This window comes from Heptranchias perlo, chromosome 4 (genome assembly GCF_035084215.1).
Source record: "Heptranchias perlo isolate sHepPer1 chromosome 4, sHepPer1.hap1, whole genome shotgun sequence".
Classification (NCBI taxonomy): domain Eukaryota; kingdom Metazoa; phylum Chordata; class Chondrichthyes; order Hexanchiformes; family Hexanchidae; genus Heptranchias; species Heptranchias perlo.
This window is the reverse complement of record NC_090328.1, coordinates 135,703,090-135,728,486: the sequence shown is the minus strand read 5'-3', so window position 1 is coordinate 135,728,486 and position 25,397 is coordinate 135,703,090. Positions and strand designations below refer to the sequence as shown.

The following is a 25,397-nucleotide window of genomic DNA, read 5'->3' as shown; positions in this document are numbered from 1 at the left end:
ACCTACATTTTGGACTCCCTCAAACTGATAACATCAGGATGGGGGACGCAATGGATGTATGCCACAGTACATCTGAGCAGGAGACACATCAGCATCCGTGGCAGGCATGTCTTGCAGTTCTGGGATCTGCACAGGACACAGGTCCTGGATTTAGTTTTAGGGAATGAAGCTGGGCAGGTGAAAGGAGTATCTGTGGGAGAGCATTTTGCTGGTAGTGATCATAATTCATCGTAATTATGGAAAAGGACAAAGAAAGGAGTAAAAGTTCTAAATTGGGGAAAGGCCGATTTTACTAAACTGAGAAGTGATTCAGCAAAAGTGGACTGGAAACAGCTACTTGAAGGTAAATCAGTGTCAGAGCAGTGGGAGGCATTCAAGGGGGAGATTCAAGGGGTTCAGAGTAAACAGGTTGCCAGAAAGAAAAGGGGAAGGACTGCCAAATCTAGAGCCCCCTGGATGACAAGGAGCATACAGGGTAAGATAAGGCAAAAAAGAAAGCTTATGTCAGACACCAAGAGCTCAATACTGCAGAAAGCCGAGAGGAGTATGGAAAGTGCAGGGGTGAAATTAAAAAGGAAATACGGAAAGCAAAGAGAGGGCATGAAAAAATACTGGCAAGTAAAATTAAGGAAAACCCAAAAATGTTTTATAAATACATAAAGAGCAAGAGGATAACTAAGGAAAGAGTAGGGCCTATTAGAGACCAAAAAGGTAAACTATGAGTGGAGGCGGAAGATGGGCGACATGGACATGTTGGGCCGAAGGGCCTGTTTCCATGTTGTAACTTCTATGATTCTATGATTCTATGTGGGGATGGTTCTTAATGAATACTTTGCATCTGTCTTCACAAAAGAGGGGGACCATGCCAAGATTGTAATTAAGGAAGAGGAGTGTGAAATATTGGATGAGATAAACGTAGTGAGAGTGGAAGTATTAAGGGATTAATCAGCAGGCCTGGAAGAAATGTATCCCAGGCTGTTAGGAGAAGCAAGCATAGAAACAGCGGAGGCTCTGACCATCATTTTCCAATCCTCCCTGGATACAGGCGTGATGCCGGAGGATTGCAGGACTGCTAACGATGTATTGTTGTTTAAAAAGGGAGAATGGGATAGACTGAGAAATTATAGGCCAGTCAATCTAACCTCGGTGGTGGGCAAATTATAGAATCATAGAATCATAGAAGTTACAACATGGAAACAGGCCCTTCGGCCCAACATGTCCATGTCGCCCAGTTTATACCACTAAGCTAGTCCCAATTTCCTGCACTTGGCCCATATCCCTCTATACCCATCTTACCCATGTAACTGTCCAAATGCTTTTTAAAAGACAAAATTGTACCCGCCTCTACTACTGCCTCTGGCAGCTCGTTCCAGACACTCACCACTCTTTGAGTGAAAAAATTGCCCCTCTGGACTCTTTTGTATCTCTCCCCTCTCACCTTAAATCTATGCCCCCTCATTATAGACTCCCCTACCTTTGGGAAAAGATTTTGACTATCTACCTTATCTATGCCCCTCATTATTTTATAGACTTCCATAAGATCATCCCTTAACCTCCTACTCTCCAGGGAAAAAAGTCCCAGTCTGTCTAACCTCTCCCTATAAGTCAAACCATCAAGTCCCGGTAGCATCCTAGTAAATCTTTTCTGCACTCTTTCTAGTTTAATAATATCCTTTCTATAATAGGGTGACCAGAACTGTACACAGTACTCCAAGTGTGGCCTCACCAATGCCCTGTACAACTTCAACAAGACATCCCAACTCCTGTATTCAGTATTCTGACCAATGAAACCAAGCATGCCGAATGCCTTCTTCACCACCCTATCCACCTGTGACTCCACTTTCAAGGAGCTATGAACCTGTACTCCTAGATCTCTTTGTTCTATAACTCTCCCCAACGCCCTACCATTAACGGAGTAGGTCCTGGCCTGATTCGATCTACCAAAATGCATCACCTCACATTTATCTAAATTAAACTCCATCTGCCATTCATTGGCCCACTGGCCCAATTTATCAAGATCCCGTTGCAATCCTAGATAACCTTCTTCACTGTCCACAATGCCGCCAATCTTGGTGTCATCTGCAAACTTACTAACCATGCCTCCTAAATTCTCATCCAAATCATTAATATAAATAACAAATAACAGCGGACCCAGCACCGATCCCTGAGGCACACCGCTGGTCACAGGCATCCAGTTTGAAAAACAACCCTCTACAACCACCCTCTGTCTTCTGTCGTCAAGCCAATTTTGTATCCAATTGGCTACCTCACCTTGGATCCCATGAGATTTAACCTTATGTAACAACCTACCATGCGGTACCTTGTCAAAGGCTTTGCTGAAGTCCATGTAGACCACGTCTACTGCACAGCCCTCATCTATCTTCTTGGTTACCCCTTCAAAAAACTCAATCAAATTCGTGAGACATGATTTTCCTCTCACAAAACCATGCTGACTGTTCCTAATTAGTCCCTGCCTCTCCAAATGCCTGTAGATCCTGTCCCTCAGAATACCCTCTAACAACTGACCCACTACAGATGTCAGGCTCACCGGTCTGTAGTTCCCAGGCTTTTCCCTGCCGCCCTTCTTAAACAAAGGCACAACATTTGCTACCCTCCAATCTTCAGGCACCTCACCTGTAGCGGTGGATGATTCAAATATCTCAGCTAGGGGACCCGCAATTTCCTCCCTAACCTCCCATAACGTCCTGGGATACATTTCATCAGGTCCCGGAGATTTATCTACCTTGATGCGCGTTAAGACTTCCAGCACCTCCCTCTCTGTAATATGTACACTCCTCAAGACATCACTATTTATTTCCCCAAGTTCCCTAACATCCATGCCTTTCTCAACCGTAAATACAGATGTGAAATATTCATTCAGGATCTCACCCATCTCTTGTGGTTCCGCACATAGATGACCTTGTTGATCCTTAAGAGGCCCTACTCTCTCCCTAGTTACTCTTTTGCCCTTTATGTATTTGTAGAAGCTCTTTGGATTCTCCTTTGCCTTATCTGCCAAAGCAATCTCATGTCCCCTTTTTGCCCTCCTGATTTCTCTCTTAACTCTACTCCGGCAATCTCTATACTCTTCAAGGGATCCACTTGATCCCAGCTGCCTATGCATGTCATATGCCTCCTTCTTCTTTTTGACTAGGGCCTCAATCTCCCGAGTCATCCAAGGTTCCCTACTTCTACCAGCCTTGCCCTTCACTTTATAAGGAATGTGCTTACCCTGAACCCTGGTTAACACACTTTTGAAAGCCTCCCATTTACCAGAAGTCCCTTTGCCTGCCAACAGACTCTCCCAATCAACTTCTGAAAGTTCATGTCTAATACCATCAAAATTGGCCTTTCCCCAATTTAGAATTTTAACTTTTGGGCCAGACCTATCCTTCTCCATAGCTATCTTAAAACTAATGGAATTATGATCACTGGTCCCAAAGTGATCCCTCACTAACACTTCTGTCACCTGCCCTTCCTTATTTCCCAAGAGGAGGTCAAGTTTTGCCCCCTCTCTAGTCGGGCCATCCACATACTGAATGAGAAATTCCTCCTGAATACACTCAACAAATTTCTCTCCATCCAAGCCCCTAATGCTATGGCTGTCCCAGTCAATGTTGGGAAAGTTAAAGTCCCCTACTATTACCACCCTATTTTTCTTGCAGCTGTCTGTAATCTCCTTACATATTTGCTCCTCAATTTCCCGTTGACTATTTGGGGGTCTGTAGTACAATCCTATCAAAGTGATCTCTCCCTTCTTATTTTTCAGTTCTACCCATATGGACTCAGTGGGCGAACCCTCGGATATATCCCCTCTCACTACTGCCGTGATGTTCTCCCTAATCAAGAACGCAACTCCCCCTCCTCTCTTACCTCCTGCTCTATCTTTCCTATAGCATCTGTACCCTGGAACATTGAGCTGCCAGTCCTGCCCCTCCCTTAGCCATGTTTCAGTAATAGCTATAACATCCCAGTCCCATGTACCCATCCATGCCCTGAGTTCATCTGCCTTGCCCATCAGACTTCTTGCATTGAAATAAATGCAGTTTAATCTAGACTTCCCTTGGTCTTTGCCCTGCTTTCTCAGACCATCTGTCGGTTATGTTCTGTACACTCTCCCTTACTGCCTTTTGTTTCTGTCACCACTTTATTTCCCACTGACTTCCTGCATCGGTTCCCATCCCCCTGCCATATTAGTTTAAACCCTCCCCAACAGCACTAGCAAACACTCCCCCTAGGACATTGGTTCCAGTCCTGCCCAGATGCAGACCGTCCAATTTGTACTGGTCCCACCTCCCCCAGAACCGGTTCCAATGTCCCAGGAATTTGAATCCCTCCCTCTTGCACCATCTCTCAAGCCACGTATTCATCCTAGCTATCCTGTCATTCCTACTCTGACTAGCCCGTGGCACTGGTAGCAATCCTGAAATTACTACCCTTGAGGTCCTACTCTTTAGTTTAACTCCTAACTCCCTAAATTCAGCTTGTAGGACCTCATCCTGTTTTTTACCTATATCGTTGGTGCCTATATGCACCACGACAACTGGCTGTTCACCCTCCCCCTCCAGAATGTCCTGCAGCCGCTCCGAGACATCCTTGACCCTTGCACCAGGGAGGCAACATACCATCCTGGAGTCTCGGTTGCGTCCGCAGAAACGCCTGTCTATTCCCCAAATTATTGGAATTGATTCTGAGGGACAGCATAAATTGTCATTTAGAAAGGCACGGGTTAATCAAGGACAATCAGCATGGATTTGTTAAGGGAAGGTTGTGTCTGACTAACTTTGATTGAATTTTTGTGCAGGTAACAAGGAGGGTCGATGAGGGTAACGCATTTGATGTAGTGTACATGGATTTTAGCAAGGCTTTTGACAAGGTCCCACATGGCAGACTGGTCAAAAAAGTAAAAGCCCATGGGATCCAAGGGAAAATGGCAAGTTGGATCCAAAATTGGCTCAGTGGCAAGAAGCAAAGGGTGTCGGGTGTTTTTGCAACTGGAAGGCTGTTTCCAGTGGGGTCCCGCAAGGCTCAGTACTAGGTCCCTTGTTTTTTGTGGTACATATTAATGATTTGGACTTGAATGTGGGGGACTTGATCAAGAAGTTTACAGATGATACAAAAATTGGCTGTTTGGTTGATAGTGAGGAGGAAAGCTGTGGACTGCAGGAAGATATCAATGGACTGGTCAGGTGGGCAGAAAAGAGGCAAATGGAATTCAATCCATCAAAGGTCAGAAATGGGGATGTTTGCTGATGATTGCACAGTGTTCAGTTCCATTCACAACCCCTCAGATAATGAAGCAGTCCATGCCTGCATGCAACAAGATCTGGACAACATCCAGGCTTGGGCTGATAAGTGGCAAGTAACTTTCACACCAGACAAGTGCCAGGTAATGATCATCTCCAACAAGAGAGAGTCTAACCACCTCCCCTTGACATTCAACGGCATTACCATCGCCGAATCCCCCACCATCAACATCCTGGGGGTCCCACCATAGACCAGAAACTTAACTGGACCAGCCACATAAATACTATAGCTACAAGAGCAGGTCAGAGGGTGGATATTCTGTGGTGAGTGACTCACCTCCTGACTCCCCAAAGCCTTTCCACCATCTACAAAGCACAAGTCAGGAGTGTGATGAAATACTCTCCACTTGCCTGGATGAGTGCAGCTCCAACAATACTCAAGAAGCTCTACACCATCCAAGATAAAGCAGCCCGCTTGATTGGCACCCCATCCACCACCCTAAACATTCACTCCCTTCACCACCGGCGCACTGTGGCTGCAGTGTGTACCATCCACTGGATGCATTGCAGCAACTCGCCAAGGCTTCTTCGACAGCATCTCCCAAACCCGCGACCTCTGCCATCTAGAAGGACAAGGGCATCAAGCACATGGGAACAACACCACCTGCACGTTCCCCTCCAAGTCACACACCATTCCAACTTGGAAATATATCGCTGTTCCTTCATCGTCGCTGGGTCAAAATCCTGGAACTCCCTTCCTAACAGCACTGTGGGAGAACCTTCACTACATGGACTGCAGCGGTTCAAGAAGGCAGCTCACCACCACCTTCTCAAGGGCAATTAGGGATGGGCAATAAATGCCGGCCTCGCCAGCGACGCCCACATCCCATGAACAAATTTAAAAAAATGTGAGGTAATGCATTTGGGGAGGGCAAACAAGGCAAGGGAATACACAATAAATGGGAGGATATTGACAGGTGTAGATGAAGAAAGGGTCCTTGGAATGCATGTTCACAGATGCCTGAAGGTAGCAGGACAGGTAGATAAGGTGGTTAAGAAGGCATACGGGATACCTTCCTTTATCAGCCGAGGCATGGAATATAAGAGCAGGGAGTTTATGCTAGAACTGTTTAAAACATTGCTTAGGCCACAGCTTGAGTACTGCATACAGTTCTGGTCACCACATTACAGGAAAGATATGATTGCACTAGAAAGGGTACACAGGAGATTTACGAGGATGTTGCCAGGGCTGAAGAGTTTTAGCCACGAGAAAAGATTGGATAGGCTGGGGTTGTTTTCTTTGGAGCAAAGGAGACTAAGGGAAGATTTAATTGAGGTGTATAAAATTATGACGGGACTGGATAGGGAGGACCTATTTCCCTGAGCAGAGGGGTCAGTGACCAGGGGGCATAGATTTAAAGTAATTGGTAGAAGGATTAGAGGGGAGCTGAGGAGAATTTTTTCACCCAGAGGGTGGTGGGGGTCTGGAACTCACTGCCTGAAAGGGTGGGAGAGGCAGAAACCCTCAACTCATTTAAAAAGTACTTGGACGTGCACTTGAAGTGTTGTAACCTACAGGGCTACGGACCAAGTGCTGGAAAGTGGGATTAAGCTGGATAGCTCTTTTTCGGTCGGCACAGACATGATGGGCCGAACGGCCTCCTCTGTGCTGTAACTTTCTATGATTCTATGAATCTATGACCTGGAGAAGAGCAGAGAGGGGACCAACAGAGGGGCCGAGGTCACAGCAGGCACTACCCACGTGAGAGAGTCTACAGGCAGAGGCTGAGCTTCTTGGCCTTCTCTGAGGAGCAGTGCCTACACAGGCCGAGATTGAGTCGGCAGGTGGTCGCAGACATCTGCAGTCTCCTTCATGCAGAGCTGCTCCCGGCTGGACCTGGTGGCCACGCATTTCTCGTCATAGTTAATGTGACCACTGCCCTCAATTTCTTCACCTGCGGATCCTTCCAGGGTGCCGCCGGTGACATCTCCAGGGTCTCTCAATCATAAGTGTATATGACAGGTGACGGATGTCTTGTTTGCCAGAGCATCCAACTACGTCAACTTCCCCTGTGACAACATCAGCCAGACTGAGAGGGCAGTGGGTTTCAGCTCTCTGGCTGGCTTCCCATGGTTGCAGGGCACAATTGATTGCACACACGTAGAAATCCGAGGATCTCCACAGGAACCACGACTGTTCATCAATCGTAAGGAATATCACAGCTGGTGTGGAACTACCGAAAAAGATTTGTGCAGATGTGTGCCAGCTTCACTGGTATTTGCCATGATTCATTCATTTTGCGGGAGTCCAACATCCTGGACCTCTTCCACACCCAATACAGACAAGGGATACTCCCTGCAGACATGGCTCAGGAGAAGTCCCACCAAAGAGGCACAACAATGGTACAACCAGAGCCACATCACCACCAGGTCTGTCATGGAGCAAGCCATCGGAATGTTCACAATGCACTTCAGGTGCCTGGGTAGGTCTGGGGGAGCCCTTCAGAGAGGGTGTGCAGATTAATCGCGGTGTGCTGCGTCCTGCACAACGTAGTGCAGCAGAGAGGGTTACAGGTGGAGGAGGTCGATGGCGCTCATCGAGCATCCTCTGCTGCGATTGACCCATCTCAATAAAAGCTCAGGCCAGGTATTGCAGTTGGTCTCTCAGTTCTCTCAGGCAAACGCCTTCGCTGAGAGTTCTTGTGTTGAGACGGAGAAATTTTTGTTGAGAATGAGAGTTCATGTGTTGAGACGACTTTAGCAAAACTTTGGAGCCTCTCAAGCTGACAAGATCAGGATGGGGGGGTGGGGTGGTGCAATGGATGTATTCCAGAGGACATCTGAGGAGGAGGAAAATGACCATCCATGGCAGCCACGTCATGCTGTGTTAGGATCTGCTGGTGAACAAGACAGAGGTGTGCAACAAAGATCGGGAGAACAACAGAGGGACTGAGGCCACAGGAGGCATTACCCACATGAGAGGGTATACAGGCAGAGGCCAAGCTTCCTGGAACTCTCTGAGTGCCTACACAGGCTGAGATTGAGTTGGCAGGTGGTCGCAGACATCTGCAGCCTCCTTCAAGAAGAGCTGCTCCCTGCTGGACCTGGTGTCCATGCATTGCCTGTCACAGTAAAAGTAGCCACTGCTCTCAAGTCCTTTGCCTCTGGGTCTTTCCAGGGCACGACCGCTGACATCTCCAGGGTGTGTCAATCATCTGCACATAAGTGTATAAGGCCAGTGATGGATGGGTTATTTGCCAGACCATGTCTGATTACGTTACCTTTCCCTGCGACAACATCAGCAAGAATGAGCGGGTGGTGGGTTTCGCCTCTCTGACTGGCTTCCCACGGGTGCAGGGCGCAATCGATTGCACTCATGTGGCAATCCGAGGACCACCTCATGAGCCAGGAGTCTTCATAAACTGAAAGGGGCTATCACTCCATCAATGCGCGGCTGGTGTGGGACCACGGGAAGAGACGTCTGCAGGTGTGCGTCAGATTCCCTGGCAGCTGTCATGATACGTTCATTTGTGCCAGTCCAACATTCCAGACCTCTTCCAAACTGGAGACAGACTTCCGAGCTGGATTGTTGGAGACAAGGGATAGCGCCTGCAAACATGGCTCATGACACCTGTGATGAATTCCACCAACGAGGCGCATGAGCGGCACAACCAGAGCCACACGACCGCCGGGTGCGTCATTGAACAAGCCATAGGAATGTTGAAGATGCATTTCAGGTGCCTGGATAGATCTGGAGGAGCCCTTCAGTTCACGCCAGCGAGGGTGTGCAGAATAATCGTGGTAGAAACATAGAAAATAAGAGCAAAAGTAGGCCATTCAGCCCTTCGGGCCTGCTCCGCCATTCAAAATGATCATGGCCAATCGTCTAACTCAGTACCCTGTTCCTGCTTTTTCCCCATATCCCTTTAGCATTCAGAAATATATCTATCTCCTTCTTGAATACATCTAAGGACTTGGCCTCCACTGCCTTCTGTGGTAGAGAATTCCACAGGTTCACCACCCTCTGAGTGAAGAAATTTCTCCTCATCTCGGTTCTAAATGGCATACCCCGTATCCTGAGACTGTGACCCCTGGTTCTGGACTCCCCAGCCATCTGGAACATCCTCCCTGCATCTAGTCTGTCCAGTCCTGTTAGAATTTTATATGTTTCGATGAGATCACCTCTCATTCTTCTAAACTCTAGCTGCTCTCCTCTTCTGCCAGCTCCAGCCGCCCCTTCTCAGTGGCAGAAGCAGCTCTCATCCTCCTGTCAGCTGGGTACAGCTCCTCCCTCCTGCTTTGCACATCAGCCAGTAGTATCTCAAGGGATGTGTCAGTGAATCTGGGTGCCCAGCACCACCTTCTCAAGGGCAATTCGGGATGGGCAATAAATGCCGGCCTCGCCAGCGACGCCCACATCCCCATGAACGAATAAAAAAAAAAATCAGGCACGGGAGGCCCACCTGCCCCAGAGAAGGCAGCGGCCTAATTTAAATGACGACGTTGCGGACATAATTCGGACGAGCACGCCATTTTAATTCCGGGCCAACTATGGGCTGCAATGTCTCTGACCCGCCAGTGAAAGCTGGCAGCAGGCAGGAGGCCCAGGTAAGTTCATTTTTAAAAAACTTTTTAAAGGTTCCTCGTGGGCCTGAAAGAGCAGGAGTGCCACACAAGGATACAATGGGCCTCCCCTGCCCCGGGGTCCCCGTTTCCCCGATTGTGGTCTTTGCCAATACCTCCCCACTTACCTTGCCGAGGGCCTTTTCTGTGGGTCCCGGGTGACGGCCCAACTGCCTCCCCCCCACCCCCGTGACTTTCCACTCCTGCCCACCGGCGTTGACTTCGTTCCTGCCGGCTTCAGAAGGGAGTCAGTGTCAGTGCGTGCGAATGAAGCCGGGGAATTAAAATATCCCCAAGACTCATGCAGCAGGTGCGGGGGTGGGGGATCACCGCCCGCTTCTACCCCCTCACCTCTGATTCCTGCCCCAAGTTAAAATCAACCCTAAACTGCATGCCGTTATTGGTATCCCCAAGACTTTGAGTCATTGTATACAAAGAGAAATAAGACCATAATCAATCTGATGGCCTAGGTCAATCTCAATGGCTTCCATTCAATCGAACCACTGTGAAAATTCATCCTCTGTGGCAAGGCTTACAATTAAATTATGGCCAATTGGTCGATGTACTGAAGCATGCCTGTTATAGAGTCATAGAGTCATAGAGTTATACAGCACGGATAGAGGCCCTTCGGCCCATCGTGTCCGCACCGGTCATCAGCCCTGTCTACTCTAATCCCATATTCCAGCATTTGGTCCGTAGCCTTGTATGCTATGGCATTTCAAGTGCTCATCCAAATGCTTCTTGAATGTTGTGAGGGTTCCTGCCTCCACAACCCTTTCAGGCAGTGAGTTCCAGACTCCAACCACCCTCTGGGTGAAAAAGTTCTTTCTCAAATCCCCTCTAAACCTCCCGCCTTTTACCTTGAATCTATGTCCCCTTGTTATAGAACCCTCAACGAAGGGAAAAAGCTCCTTAGTATCCATCCTATCTGTGCCCCTCATAATTTTGTACACCTCAATCATGTCCCCCCTCAGCCTCCTCTGCTCCAAGGAAAACAAACCCAATCTTCCCAGTCTCTCTTCATAGCTGAAGCGCTCCAGCCCTGGTAACATCCTGGTGAATCTCCTCTGAACCCTCTCCAAAGCGATCACATCCTTCCTGTAGTGTGGCGACCAGAACTGCACACAGTAATCCAGCTGTGGCCTAACCAGTGTTTTATACAGCTCCATCATAACCTCCTTGCTCTTATATTCTATGTCTCGGCTAATAAAGGCAAGTATCCCATATGCCTTCTTTACCACCTTATCTACCTGTTCCGCCGCCTTCAGGGATCTGTGAACTTGCACACCAAGATCCCTCTGACCCTCTGTCTTGCCTAGGTCCTCCCATTCATTGTGTATTCCCTTGCCTTGTTAGTCCCTCCAAAGTGCATCACCTCGCACTTTTCCGGGTTAAATTCCATTTGCCACTCTTCCGCCCATCTGACCAACCCATCTATATCGTCCTGCAGACTGAGGCTATCCTCCTCGCTATTTACCACCCTACCAATCTTTGTATCATCAGCGAACTTACTGATCATACCTTTGACATTCATATCCAAGTCGTTAATGTAGACCACAAACAGCAAGGGACCCAGCACCGATCCCTGTGGTACCCCACTGGCCACAGGCTTCCAGTCACAAAAACAACCTTCGACCATCACCCTCTGCCTTCTGCCACTAAGCCAGTTTTGTATCCAAAGTGCCAAGGCACCCTGGATTCCATGGGCTCGTACCTTCTTGACCAGTCTCCTGTGGGGGACTTTATCGGGGGATGCTTACCCCAGTAAAGAGTTAACATCTTCAGGAAGGGAGAGGAGGAAATTGGTCAGAAAAAGACAAAAAAACAAACAAGATTTGGGGAAATAGCAGTGCCCAGCTCCATAAAATATCAGTGTTTATTGTTTTCCTTTTCTGTGGCAATTGAATTTCTTGTCAAATATTGGAATCCCTGTTGACATTCGGAGTGAATTTAGCAGCGTGTGGAGTTGAGCAATGCAGGCGTAAATCCCAATTTTGTGAGAACAACAAAATTGGGGTTGGGCTTTCTCATGGCATGGGTGCAACCACTTTGGCAGCTCAAAGGAGAAAGGTCAAGAGAGCAATAGTGATAGGGGATTCCATAGTTAGGGGAGCAGGCAGGCGTTTTTGTGGCCGCAGACGTGATTCCAGGATGGTGTGTTGCCTCCCTGGTGCCAGGGTCATGGATGTCACTGAACGGCTACAGAACATTCTGGGGGGAGGGTGAACGTCCAGAAGTCGTGGTCCATATCGGTACCAATGACATAGGGAGAAAGAGGGATGAGGTCCTGCAGGCAGAGTTTAAGGAGTTAGGAAAGAGATTAACAAGCAGGAACTCAAGGGTAGTAATCTCCAGATTACTCCCGGTGCCACGCGCTAGTGAGTATAGAAATAGGAGGATAGAACAGATGAATGCATGGCTGGAGAGATGGTGCAGGAGGGAGGGCTTTAGATTCCTGGGGCATTGGGACCGGTTCTGGGGGAGGTGGGACCTGTAGAAGCCGGAAGGGTGGCACCTCTACAGGGCCGGGACCAATATCCTCGCGGGGAGGTTTGCTAGTGCTGTTGGGGAGGGTTTAAATTAACTTTTCAGGGGGATGGGAACCTGAGAGGAGATTCAGAAGGGAGAGTAACAAAGCTGGAAGTGGAAGGCAGAAAAGTAGTAATTGAAATTGGAAGTCAGCGGAAACAAAGGCCAGCAGCAAATAAAGTTAAAATAGGAAAAAATGTTAAAAAGGCAAAATTAAAGGCACTTTATCTGAATGCTCGCAGCATTCGCAACAAGGTAGATGAATAGACGGCACAAATAGAAGTAAACGGGTATGATCTAATTGCCATTACAGAGACGTGGCTGCAGGGTGACCAAGGCTGGGAACTGAATATTCAGGGATATTCGACATTTAGGAAGGACAGGCAAAAAGGAAAAGGAGGTGGGGTAGTGCTGTTAATAAAGGATGAGATCAGCACAATAGTGAGAAAGGATCTTGGCTCAGAAGATCAAGGTGTAGAATCAGTTTGGTGGAGCTAAGAAACGGCAAGGGGCAGAAAACATTGGTGGGAGTTGTTTATAGGCCACCAAACAGTAGTGTTAATATAGGGCATGGTATAAAGCAGGAAATTAGAAGTGTATGTAACAAGGGGACTTTAATCTACATATAGATTGGGCAAACCAAATTAGCACTAATACTGTGGAGGACAAATTCCTGGAATGTATACGAGATGATTTTCTAGATCAGTATGCTGAGGAACCAACTAGGGAACAAGCTATTTTAGATCTAGTATTGTGCAATGAGAAAGGGTTAATTAATAATCTGTTGAAAAGGAGCCCTTAGGGAAGAGTGACCATAATATGATAGAATTCTTCATTAAGTTTGAAAGTGATGTAGTTCAATTCAAAACTAGGGTCTTAAATCTAAACAAAGGAAACTATGAAGGTATGAGGCGAAAGTTGGCTGTGGTTGAATGGGGAACTACATTAAAAGGTATGATGGTAGACAGGCAATGGCTAGCATTAAAAAAATTAATACATAATTTGCAACAAACATATATTCCTTTAAGGCACAAAAACCCAACAGGAAAAGTGGTCCAACTATGGCTAACAAGAGATATTAAAGATAATATTAAATCAAAGGAAGAGGCATATAAAGTTACCAGAAAAAAGCAGTAAGCCTGAGGATTGGGAGCATTTTAGAATTCAGCAAAGAAGGACCAAGAAATTGATAAAGGAAGGGAAAATAGAATATGAGAGTAAACTAGCGAGAAACATAAAAACGGAAAAGACTGGCAAAGGCAGAGATGGGAGAATTTATAATGAGGAATAAGAAATGGCAGAGAAATTAAACAAATACTTTGTGTCTGTCTTCACGGAAGAAGACACAAAAAACCTCACAGAAATACTAGAGAACCAAGGGTCTGGAGAGAATGAGGAACTGAAAGAAATTAGTATTAGTAAAAAAAATAGTACTAGAGAAATTAATGGGACTGAATGTCAATAAATCCCAAGGACCTGATGATCTACATCCCAGGGTTTTGAAAGAGGTGGCTGGAGAGATAGTGGATGCATTGGTTGTCATCTTCCAAAATTCTATAGATTCTGGAACGGTTCCTGCAGATTGGAGGGTAGCAAATGTAACCCCACTATTTAAAAAAGGAGGGAGAGAGAAAACAGGGAACTACAGACCTGTTAGCCTGACATCAATAGTAGGGAAAATGCTAGAATCTATTATAAAGGATGTGATAACACTCCTAATAGGATTTGGCAGAGTCAACATAGATTTATGAAAGGGAAATCATCTTTGACAAACCTATTGGAGCTCTTTGAGGATGTAACTAGTAGAATAGACAAGGGGGAACCAGTGGATGTGGTGTATTTGGATTTTCAGAAGGCTTTCGATAAGGTCCCATACAGGAAGTTGGTGAACAAAGTTAGAGCACATGGAATTGGGAGTAATATACTGTCATGGATTGAGAATTGGTTAACAGACAGAAAACAGAGAGTAGGAATAAACAGGCCTTTTTCAGGTTGGCAGACTGTGACTAGTGGGGTACCGCAGGGATCGGTGCTTGGGCCCCAGCTATTCACAATCTATATCAATGATTTGGATGAGGGGACCAAATGCAATATTTCCAAGTTTGCTGATGATACAAAACTAGGTGGGAATGTGAGTTGTGAGGAGGATGCAAAGAGGCTTCAAGGGGATATAGACAGGCTAAGTGAATGGGCAAGAACATGGCAGATGGAATATAAGGTGGAAAAATGTGAAGTTATCCACTTTGGTAGGAAAAACAGAAATGCAGAGTATTTTTTAAATGTTGAGAGATTGGGAAATGTTGATGTTCAAAGGGACCTGGGTGTCCTTGTACATGAGTCACTGAAAGCTAACATGCAGGTGCAGCAAGCAATTAGGAAGGCAAGTGGTATGATGGTCTTTATTACAAGAGGATTTGAGTAAAGAAGTAAAGATGTCTTACTGCAATTATATAGGTCTTTGGTGAGACCGCACCTGGAGTATTGTGTACAATTTTGGTCTCCTTACTTGAGGGAGTGCAACGAAGGTTCACCAGACTGATTCCTGGGATGGCGGGGTTGTCATATGAGGAGAGATTAAGTAGACTAGGCCTGTATCCTCTAGAGTTTGGAAGAATGAGAGGTGATCTCATTGAAACATACAAAATTCTTACAGGGCTCGACAGGGTAGATGCAGGGAGGATGTTTCCCCTGGCTGGGAAGTCTTGAACCAGGGGTCACAGTCTCAGGATAAGGGGTAGGCCATTTAGGACTGAGATGAGGAGAAATTTCTTCACTCAGAGGGTGGTGAATCTTTGGAATTCTCTACCACAGAGGGCTGTGGAGGCTCAGTCATTGAGTATATTCAAAACAGAGATCGATAGATTTCTAGATATTAAAGGCATCAAGGGATATGGGGATGGTGCAGGAAAATGGCGTTGAGGTATAGGATCAGCCATGATCTTGTTGAATGGCGGAGCAGGCTCGAGGGGCCGGATGGCCTACTCCTGCTCCTATTTCCTATGTTCTTATGTTCTTAAAGGGCTGATCCGTTCAAATCAGGTGATGCTAACTCCTCCCCCTAATTTGAATAGTCTTCCAGCACATGAAAAACCTGTGCAGGACATTGGAGTGTGTAGCACAGTTTGGCTGAATGGCACAAAATATGGCAAGGCAGCAGCTCTGAAAGGGCCTCAGCTCATCACTAAAATGGGAAATGTTGGCAGTCGTAGAAAAGAGAACTAATTCTTCAGAATGGCACAAAAGAGAAGTGTGGGCAATTGACCGCGTTTGTATAAAGTTAACACATTGATAATCATGTGACCCGGCCTGCTGAAACAGGCTTCTGAAGCCTTCTAAAATTGGGTCTATATATCAAGTTTAGATTAGCAAGGCCTGAATTTGTAATGGTCCAAATCTGATGTGTACAAAAACAAATTGAATAACACAAGCAGGAGAATAACCTCCTTAATTTGTACGGGAATACGCATTTTTCTCTTTCCCCACTAGACAAGCAAGGAATTTAGCTAAAAGACTCCTCCCCTCAAATACTGCCAGATTACTAGACGATCATAACCCACCCCCTCATGAAATGGCAGTTTAGATTTATCTTTTCTGCTGTCAGATTGTCTAATAATAATTCAGAGAAATGCCACCTTTTGTTGAATGATGATTGTCAGTAATGTTCCTGAGAATAAGCCAGCTGTTGTCAGCGTATTATTCCATAAAAGGTTAACTAACATTAGTAAAATATGGAAAAACAGGTTTTACCAGTTTGTGGATTGGGGTGTTAAACTGAGCTTCTTGGTAAGTGATTTGTCAGCCGTTCCTTACAATTTTCATATCTTTTTAAGCAAAGATTTATAAGTTATAAATATTTCAATGGGGCCAGTAAACAAAAATTAAAGGCCTAAATGATATGGAAAAGAAAAAAAAAACAAGAAGGAATCAAATTTCTGGTGGGATGGGTTGGCAGGCTGCCAATATTCCCTTTGGGTCTCTCATGAGAGTGACTTCGAGCAGAATGGAATTCACTGCCATTTCACAAGCAAGAGGATGCAGACTGGGCAAATATTCCCAGGGAACTGAGGGAACTTCAGAGCTGAGATTCCAACAGCTTGGATGCTAAAGTGAAAGAAACGGTTAAAAGTAATAAAAAAGCATTTAAACAAACAAAAAAATACCACATGCTCAGTGACTACATGTATCTCTGAAATGTTCAATACTTTGAGATGTGATGATAGCAGCCAAGCTTGATTATGTAAACCAAAGCTGCAGAAAATGGCCCCGAGGCGGGGAGGGTGTGGGGGAGCACGGTAGCGGGTGGACATCCCAGCAAGGCCAGGGACGTGGAGGCCCTGCCGATCTTAACGGCAGGACCTCATTTAAATAGACTGCTGCAGTCTCCTGATCGACAGCCTGCCAAATTTACAGCCTGGCCGGCGGGTGGGAGCACAGGCAACAGGAGGCCGCAGCTGTGGACCTGTGGGGAGGGTTAGTGGCTTTCTGGCCACGATTGGAGGGGATTGGGGGGGGAGGGGAGCCCGGTGCAAAGGAGGCTTCCTTGTGAGGCCCGGAGGAGCACTGCGGACACGGCGGGAAGGAAGTGGGCCCAGAGGGGATGAATGACTCCCATTATTTTAATACCGCACCCTCCCGGTTTCTGCAGTTAAAATCGGGACCAATGTGTAGGGCCCCGAGAATCTGCAGGCCATGATCTCCACAGTTGCTCCAGGTCCGTACCCGCCAGTGCTCTCCAATATTGTCTCTAATGGAGCTTGTAGGGTCACTGGGAGGGCACCTCACTCCCATGGGGCCATCATGTACTGGCACCACCGTGGGTGCATCCATGCAGGTGAAAACTGTGATACCTGGCCACCACTGGGGTGGGGGGGGGAATGTACAGATTCCTCTCCCATCCCAGAGGCCCTACCCCTGTCTCCCGGTGTAAAAAAAATTTTTACGTAATCTGCAGGAGTCTAGGCTGTTTCCCTGGCTTGGATTTACTCAGTTGGGCTCATGTCGTGCCTACCCTCGGCCCTAGCCCCTCCTGGTAAGGGCAGGTGGAGGTTCCATCCGTTAGAAGTCCGAGCAGAATGGCCAAGGGCGTTTAGCCCTCAGATCTTTATTTTCCCAGAAAGAAAAGTCGGAAATATTCCGTGACTTTTGTCCAGAATAGCCATTATGAGCGACTGAATTTGGAAAGCCCTTGAAGGAAATTTAATTATGAAACAGGCCAGTGGGAGATTATCTCTAAAATATAATCCTTTCCATCCTTGGGCATCGGTGATGCTGAATTTTCAAACCAAAGAACAAATCGTGAGAGCAGACGTGGCAAAGTGAGATTCAGTCTGGAGGTGACTGAATATATGTGGTTTGTTGGAACAGTATAAAAGTTGTACCTGTGTAAAATTCCTATATGTGTTACTTTAATTAAGTTTCTAATCTACTTTAAACGAGGGCACCAAGGGTTCGGCAGAACAACCATGTTGATCTAAATTCTAACCTTATATCAGCCTGTGAAATATATACTTGTGTGTCTCCATCAGCATCACGGAGCCTCGCTGATGGGAGGCACAGGTGATAAAATTGTCCACCTGGCCTCACCAGCCTGATTTGTAGCATGTCGAATTTTGCAAGGCATAGTTGTGGGTCAAAGGAGGCAGCATTGCTGGCAAGCAGAACCCTAACTTAACTCAGGTGCCACTGAGAATTTCATGACTTTGGCCGAAGCTCTGCCTCAGTGTGTATCTTGTCCATTTAAAATCGGTGCAATAATAGCTTAATGGGTCTGGCGTGTTTCAGCCTAGCCTTTAAAGCAAAGTTTTTGTTCCTACAGAGGTGATAGCTTTGTTTAACAGTGAGCATTTCTGTACCTCTGCATTTTTGTGAAAGTCTTTGGTTTGCTGCAGTCTTGGCAATTTTTGTTGCATTACAAGTTGCGGCTTACTAGGTTGGGAAGATAGGAATTCTTTTGGCTGTTTCCATTGCACTGCATGCATTGGTTGAGGAGGACAATTTAATGGGGTGCCAAAATGTACAGGTTTGCCGACAACTCAGATGGTGTGTTCGCTCCCATCAATATCCAAGGACACCTATTTATAGACCACAATACTCCTACCTGGGTAAGTCAGAGGTATCCTGTCTTTGACATCTCTGCTTCACTTCAGAGGCAGTGAACAAGCTAAGTCAACTGCTGCAGACTGACTTACAACCAACTTCAAGGACTGGGACAGCTCTTCGCATTGGTGCAAAGGTTACAACGGCATTAAGCTTCTATGTAACAGAGGCCACGACAGGGGACATCAGTCAGATAAAGCACTACGCAGTTCATACCTGTGAAAAGCAACGTTTGCCAGGAGAAATTCCTTTATCGCTTTCTCAATGGAAAGAAGACACCAACTGCAGATGACACAGAACTTTCACCAGTTGGCAGACTTCCCAAGAGTCGAGGGTGTTATACATGGAATCTATATGGCCATCAGGGCTCCATATGTCAATCCAAATGAATGCATAAATAGGAAGGGGTTCCACTCCATAAATGCATGGGTGATTTCAGACCACAGAAATGTGACCTGCACATTAATGTCTGTTATCCAAAGAACAACTTTTATTACGCAACAGTCTACGGTGTCTAAGATCTCAAGGGGATGGTGCTACTTGCTCTGCGTTCATCATCCTAGAAGTCAAGCAGTAAGGGCATCGACAGGGAAAAAATAATAGGAAAAGAAAAGGAGGAAGAAGTATATTGCATCCCTGAGACAAGGACTCCGATTTTAAATGTGGGCTAGTTTTGGGCGGGTGAACAATGGTGTGAGTTAGAAACTCACCTGCTGCTCCACAAATGAGGCCCGGGGTATTTTATCTCCCATACCTCATTTAAATCCGACCAGCCGACTTCCCACTCGTTCAGGGCGGGAAGTCAGAATGAAGCAGCACAAAATCGCACGGCCCAGAGACCATCTGTCAACAGCAGGTAAGCGGCAAATTCGGCTGCCGGGCTGTCCCGTGGGGGCCCAGCGATCGGGGTGGGGGGGCGGAGGCAAGCTTACTCTGCTCTTCCTCACCCCCACGAGGAAAGTATACCAAAAAAAATTAAACTTACCTTTTAGGGCCTCTCCTGGGCCTAATCAACTGCCTCGATGAGTTGGCCTGGTGGGAAACTTACTGCCACTTCCCGCTCAGGCCACCTAGTGAAAATTACAGTCGGGTCCCGATGATGTCAGACTTTATGCGGGTGTCCTTGCTGGCTGCTAAAATTGTCCTGGGTCAGGTCCCAGCGGCTCCAGGACGGGTAAGTGACCTGGGCGATTTTATCTGCCCACTCATTTGGGTGGGTAAGGTTAAAATCGCCCCCAAAGGGAGGTAAGATTATAAGACACTTTTTGCGTTATACATTTGCTGAGCAACGTTTGGCCTGTTGCCAGGATTCAGAAAGTGAGTTAGTGTAGGAAAGACAATAAGAAATGGAGGACACTGATGGCTCGTTGCACCACACCTCCAAACCTGTCCTTGGCAATCCCCTCCACAGCTTCATGGCCAAAAACACAATGGCCATCTCCTTACTTTCTAAATGGTAAAAAGTTAAAAACAGTGGATGTCCAAAGGGACTTAAGGGTTCAGGTACATAGATCATTGAAGTGTCATGAACAGGTGCAGAAAATAATCAAGAAGGCTAATGGAATGCTGGCCTTTATATCTAGAGGACTAGAGTACGAGGGGGCAGAAGTTATGCTGCAGCTATACAAAACCCTGGTTAGACCGCACCTGGAGTACTGTGAGCAGTTCTGGGCACCGCACCTTCGGAAGGACATATTGGCCTTGGAGGGAGTGCAGCTTAGATTTACTAGAATGATACCCGGACTTCAAGGGTTAAGTTACGAGGAGAGATTACACAAATTGGGGTTGTATTCTCTAGAGTTTAGAAGGTTAAGGGGTGACCTGATCGAAGTTTATAAGATATTAAGGGGAACAGATAGGGTGGATAGAGAGAAACTATTTCCGCTGGTTGGGGATTCTAGGAGTAGGGGGCACAGTCTAAAAATTAGAGCCAGACCTTTCAGGAGCGAGATTAGAAAACATTTCTACACACAAAGGGTGGTAGAAGTTTGGAACTCTCTTCCGCAAACGGCAATTGATACTAGCTCAATTGCTAAATTTAAATGTGAGATAGATAGCTTTTTGGCAATCAAAGGTATTAAGGGATATGGGCCAAAAGCGGGTATATGGAGTTAGATCACAGATCAGCCATGATCTTATCAAATGGCGGAGCAGGCACGAGGGGCTGAATGGCCTACTCCTGTTCCAAGTTCCTATATTGGGACAGTTGCTTCAGATTGGCTGATCCACTGTCTGTCCTGGTTCTCACTCAGATGGTTGTGTGTGGTGTTGTTCTATAAGCAAAACACATTTATGAAGAGATTAGTAACTTTCTGAGCACTACAAACACTACCAGTGCATCTCCCCCCCTGTACCATGCCTTACAAACTAGCTTGCATACTGTTTCTATCAACAGTACTCTGTGAATTGAACTTTAAACTATGTGCAAGGAATTATTGTGACCTACTTGAATTGTACCCTACAGTTTGTGGTCTATGAAAGAATGCTGCAAAAATGGATAAATGTTCTCTGCATTCTTAGCGCACCGTCTCCCTGAGAACAGGAAAAGAACATTTTGATTTGGTCCAGGCCCTCTGTTACAATTTTGGTTTTTTTTACTAGATAGTTCCATGGGGTCAATGTCATAAGTGGACCTCATGTCCCTTACTAGCAGGGTGTGCCTTTACTTGCCCAATATTTGGGTTCATGTAACAAGCCCCAGGGGTCGAACAGAGAATCCTTGCCACTGTATTCCAGCTTATTGGATATACCATGTGCCACCACATGACTTGACTTCAGTCGGCAGAAGAATAACTCTATCAGATTGTGGCTCAGGCTATTCACCACAAGACAAATTTATTGAATATTAAACAGGTTGAAGAACAATACTTAGCATAAACAGTCTAATAACAGTAATTAAAATTACTAACTTCTTGAACTGTCAAAATCAACAAAGAACTTTCTCTTATGTCAACGATCAATATTAAACTGACTTTTAGAACACAGTCACTTAATTCTTATTTGCCACAACAGATCTCTGATTAGCTTCTGGCCCCTAATGACTTCAGACTGACTATTGAGCAGGGCCCAGGCTGCTAATTATAAACCCATAATCGATAATTCATGTTTACAGGGCTTTCCTTTAAATGAACTACAAATAATTGTGGCCTGCCCCTTTCCCAAAACTGACTGAAGTCTTCAACTCAGATATAGCTGTCAATCAAATGTATTTAAAAAGACCAATGCACAAGATGTTTACTGGCCAAGGAAATCTCTGGCACCCCTTGAAGCTGTGATTGTAGGAAATTAATATCCAAACAGCTATCTGGGCCCTGCTTGGACAGAATATTGCTAAAGGCTCTGCATTTCGCAAATGTTAACATATTAAACTGCCTTTTGTTCCACAGGAACAACCTACAGACATATATTTATCCTATGTATTCTCCTCAGCTTGAAGAATCAGCTAACTCTGTCAAATTTTAATACTGTGCGTATTGCGACCAGCACATAAGAATCCAATAAATAATCCATCGTAGACGAAAAAGCTCACATTTGTAAATCTGTGTACAAAAATGTGTACACTTACATGTCATGTGATGCCACCGAATTTCTTACACATATGCTCCCAGGTACAATGGATCCGGGGAGACTGCATTCACTTACTCTGTTACTTTCGCCCATGCACCTTGACCTCTGCTTCAACAGGTGGATGGCCTTTGGCTCCAATGAGAGATAATCTCCTTTGCTGCACCTCCTGCAGCACATCCTCCAAGGATTTATTTCTAAATGAGGGAATGTTCTCCATTTTCCTTATTGCACAGAATCAACGAATCAACTGGAACAGAACTCCTTGGCAATTTAAACATGGAACAAATATAAGATAATGTATGCTTACTCTGCTCTGAAACTTGATAGATGATAGCAGCTGGTTCATTTGCTGACTTGATACCAAATCTATATTCATTAGTCTACAGAGACTGAAAATAAAGAGATGACACTCCAGCAGCAACACTACAGGGTTTGACACCTCCCCTCACTTGGTGATAGATAGAATTACATTTATCAAAATTGTGAATTATATCTAATAGGATGTTAAGAAGAAACAAACGGAATTTAAATGGGAAACTTAAAATGCCTGAACTGAGAAAAATTAACCTGAACTAGCCCAAGTTAGATCTCTTCTGGAAGAGATTTTGGTCTCGCTCTTGTTACTATATACTGTTGGCTGTAACCCTGTATTATTATGATGGAATTAATAAATATAAAAGTCATCAGAGCACACTTGCAGAGAAAAGATTCCAACTTCAAAGCTGTATCTTTCCATTGAGATCTTTGTATTTGCTGTATCTTGACTTTGATGAACTACCCTGAGCTGGGGGCATTTTGCAATCAGGCGATCCATTGTGTGACAGATACCTTACCCAAAGCCCATGGAGTCAATGACCCTGAAAGTTCAAAGAAGGGATGCTCCAACTGTGAAGTGAGCTCTCTCTGTGCAGGGAGCAAAGCAGCTATTTGCTATGAATGTTTACTGTATATTGATTTGTTCCTGTCAAAGAAACACAGTTGGTCTGCATGAATAAAATAGCATTACAATCCAGGGTATATGTATCTTTCCATTTCTTTTCCAGACTATTTTAATGTGTTTTCCAGATACTTTTTCCATTCACAGATCTCATATACCACAAATTATGGAGAAAGCAATATGTGGGTTTGTTGAATGTTGTGTAATCTAACTACTTTGTTTGTGAAATGCTTGCCTTGTCATATTGAACGGGTTAGATTGTTCAGTAACTTAGTCAGTAAAACAATACACAAAAGGTAAACTTTTCCACAACTCTGTTGCTTTATTGACAATGATTAAAATATAGGATAAGCATCAACTAAGATAAATTAGAAATTTTGCAAGTAAGTTTCTTGTAGAGCTGATTGTCAGATGAAGCTTAAAGTGGAAGAACAAATTAGAGAATTATTCTGAATGCTAGAAAGGGAGATATCTGTGCATTTCAATAACTTTCAGTAACCTTTTGCGCCTCATATTTTATGTTTTAAGAGGAAGCCTGGGAGCAGATATTTAGTTTAATAAAACCCCGGTGTTAGATTATGGAGTTCCATTCCAGTGACACATTGCCCATTGACCACCATTGCCTGTTATGATGATAATGTCATTGCAATGGAATTTCATGATATCACTCCAGGGAGAGTCCTAACCAAATGTCTTCTCCCAGTCTGCTTTCTACCATCAGCTTGAAAGTGTAAAACACAGCAACAAAGGGAAACAGAAAGACATTGAAAGACATATCTTCCTTTCTGGAATTTGTGACAATTCAGTAAAACCCACTTCCCTTTTGGAGCTGCATTCTATTGCCTTAGAATCTGCATTTGACTTTCTCTCCATCCCTGTGTGCATCAGGCCACTTCTCCAATGGCCTGAACTCACCATAAGGGAAGATTTGCTTTGTGCACTGTATGCGCTAAATTCATAAGAACATTCTTTGTATAAGCAGGCTTACACCTTTGTTACACGTGGCACACAACAAAATCTTCCCCTAGGTGGTGAATCAGGGACACAAACCATTCCATGGGCCACTAGCTAATTCTCTTTGAAACAATCCTTATGGTTAGATTTTTATCAATATTAATAAAACCAAACAATTCTAATGATCCATTTGTGCAAGACGAGTGAACCCTCTGGCCTAAGACGCTAACTTCACTGAAGCTGCTAAGAAAACGTTGCATCAGAAAACAACTAGAGGACATGTTTCTGGTGACATTGTAAACCAAAACAGGACCATGTTTGCCACAGCAGGGAATGGAATTACTTCCATTCATAATAGGGCTGTCATGACAGGATAGTCTTTGAACATCAACAGTACGACTCAGAAGGGAGAAGACTGTTAGGAATCTATTTCTAACCCATCACCAGCTTTTTGATTTGGGTTATCGAATGATAATATCACATAGCAGTGGCCTGATCTCCCTAACCACACAAGAACTTTGTTTCCTGGTTCTTTCCAAACTTTATGATAGCTTCTGTCAGAATCCAAGCTGTTGACGGCAGGCTTTATTTTTTAGCAAAATTGCTACATTGCCGTTCACTGCTCCCTCAAGTTCTTTTGGTGAAAATTGCCTCAGCTGCATGGTAACTGTTCGTGCTTTATACATCAGCCTTGAAATTCCTGGGTTCAAGGAAGGTGGAAAAGAAGATCTTCCCCTGGGGCGTCAGGAATTTGGGATGGAATCCAGATCGCCCAGGATTCCACCCCGACCAGGAGATTACAGGGCTGCTCGTGAGTGGGGAGCATCGGGGGTTGTGTTATCTGGTTGCAATGTGGCTGACTGGGACAGACTCAATCGACCAGCTGGTCTTTTTCTGTTCGTCTTTTTCATATGTTCATATAACCAAATTGCCCCTTTAAATTCTGATGGGTGGTGGGGGTGTGGGGAGTGGTGGTTGTCAGTGGGTCTTCTACCTACACCACCCACATCAGGCGACATGCTTGGGAAGCTCCCAGGCTACCACAGGAAATTCCACCCGTTCTGCTCATATAAGGACTAATGGGAACTTATACCACTTGAGGACTGGCATGGGTCCTGCTGAGGGCCTTATGAAGGCGCTAAACCTTTATCAGTGAGAGGTAATCAATCCCAGAGGGGATCAATTGCTTTCCCCAAGAGGCCTGTTTGCTCTGTTGGGAGCAGAAGAGGTGGAAAAGAAGGTGTTTGTTGGGCCCTTATAGGGCCTCCTCTGCGTCGGAGGGGCATGGCACTGCTTCGATATTTGGATTAGGGTGGGCATCGCCGACGCACCTACCCCCTCCATGCAAGTGACCCTACCCCTACAATTTGAGACTATGTTTGCATCTTTGGGGCTGGACAGACGGGGGTTCTATTCCACTGCACTTCCCGCATTCTCCACTCCCC

At 45.5% G+C, this 25,397-nt stretch overlaps 1 long non-coding RNA gene across 1 annotated transcript in view; it reads left to right on the top strand.

Annotated features, from left to right (window-relative positions):
• LOC137321294 (uncharacterized) overlaps positions 1-23,069 on the top strand; it is an 88,650-nt gene extending 65,581 nt beyond the window's left edge. Inside the window, exon 3 of the long non-coding RNA XR_010962772.1 lies at positions 21,881-23,069. This is a non-coding gene — a long non-coding RNA (uncharacterized lncRNA). The remainder of the gene's footprint in view (positions 1-21,880) is intronic.
• The last annotated feature ends 2,328 nt before the right edge of the window (positions 23,070-25,397 follow it).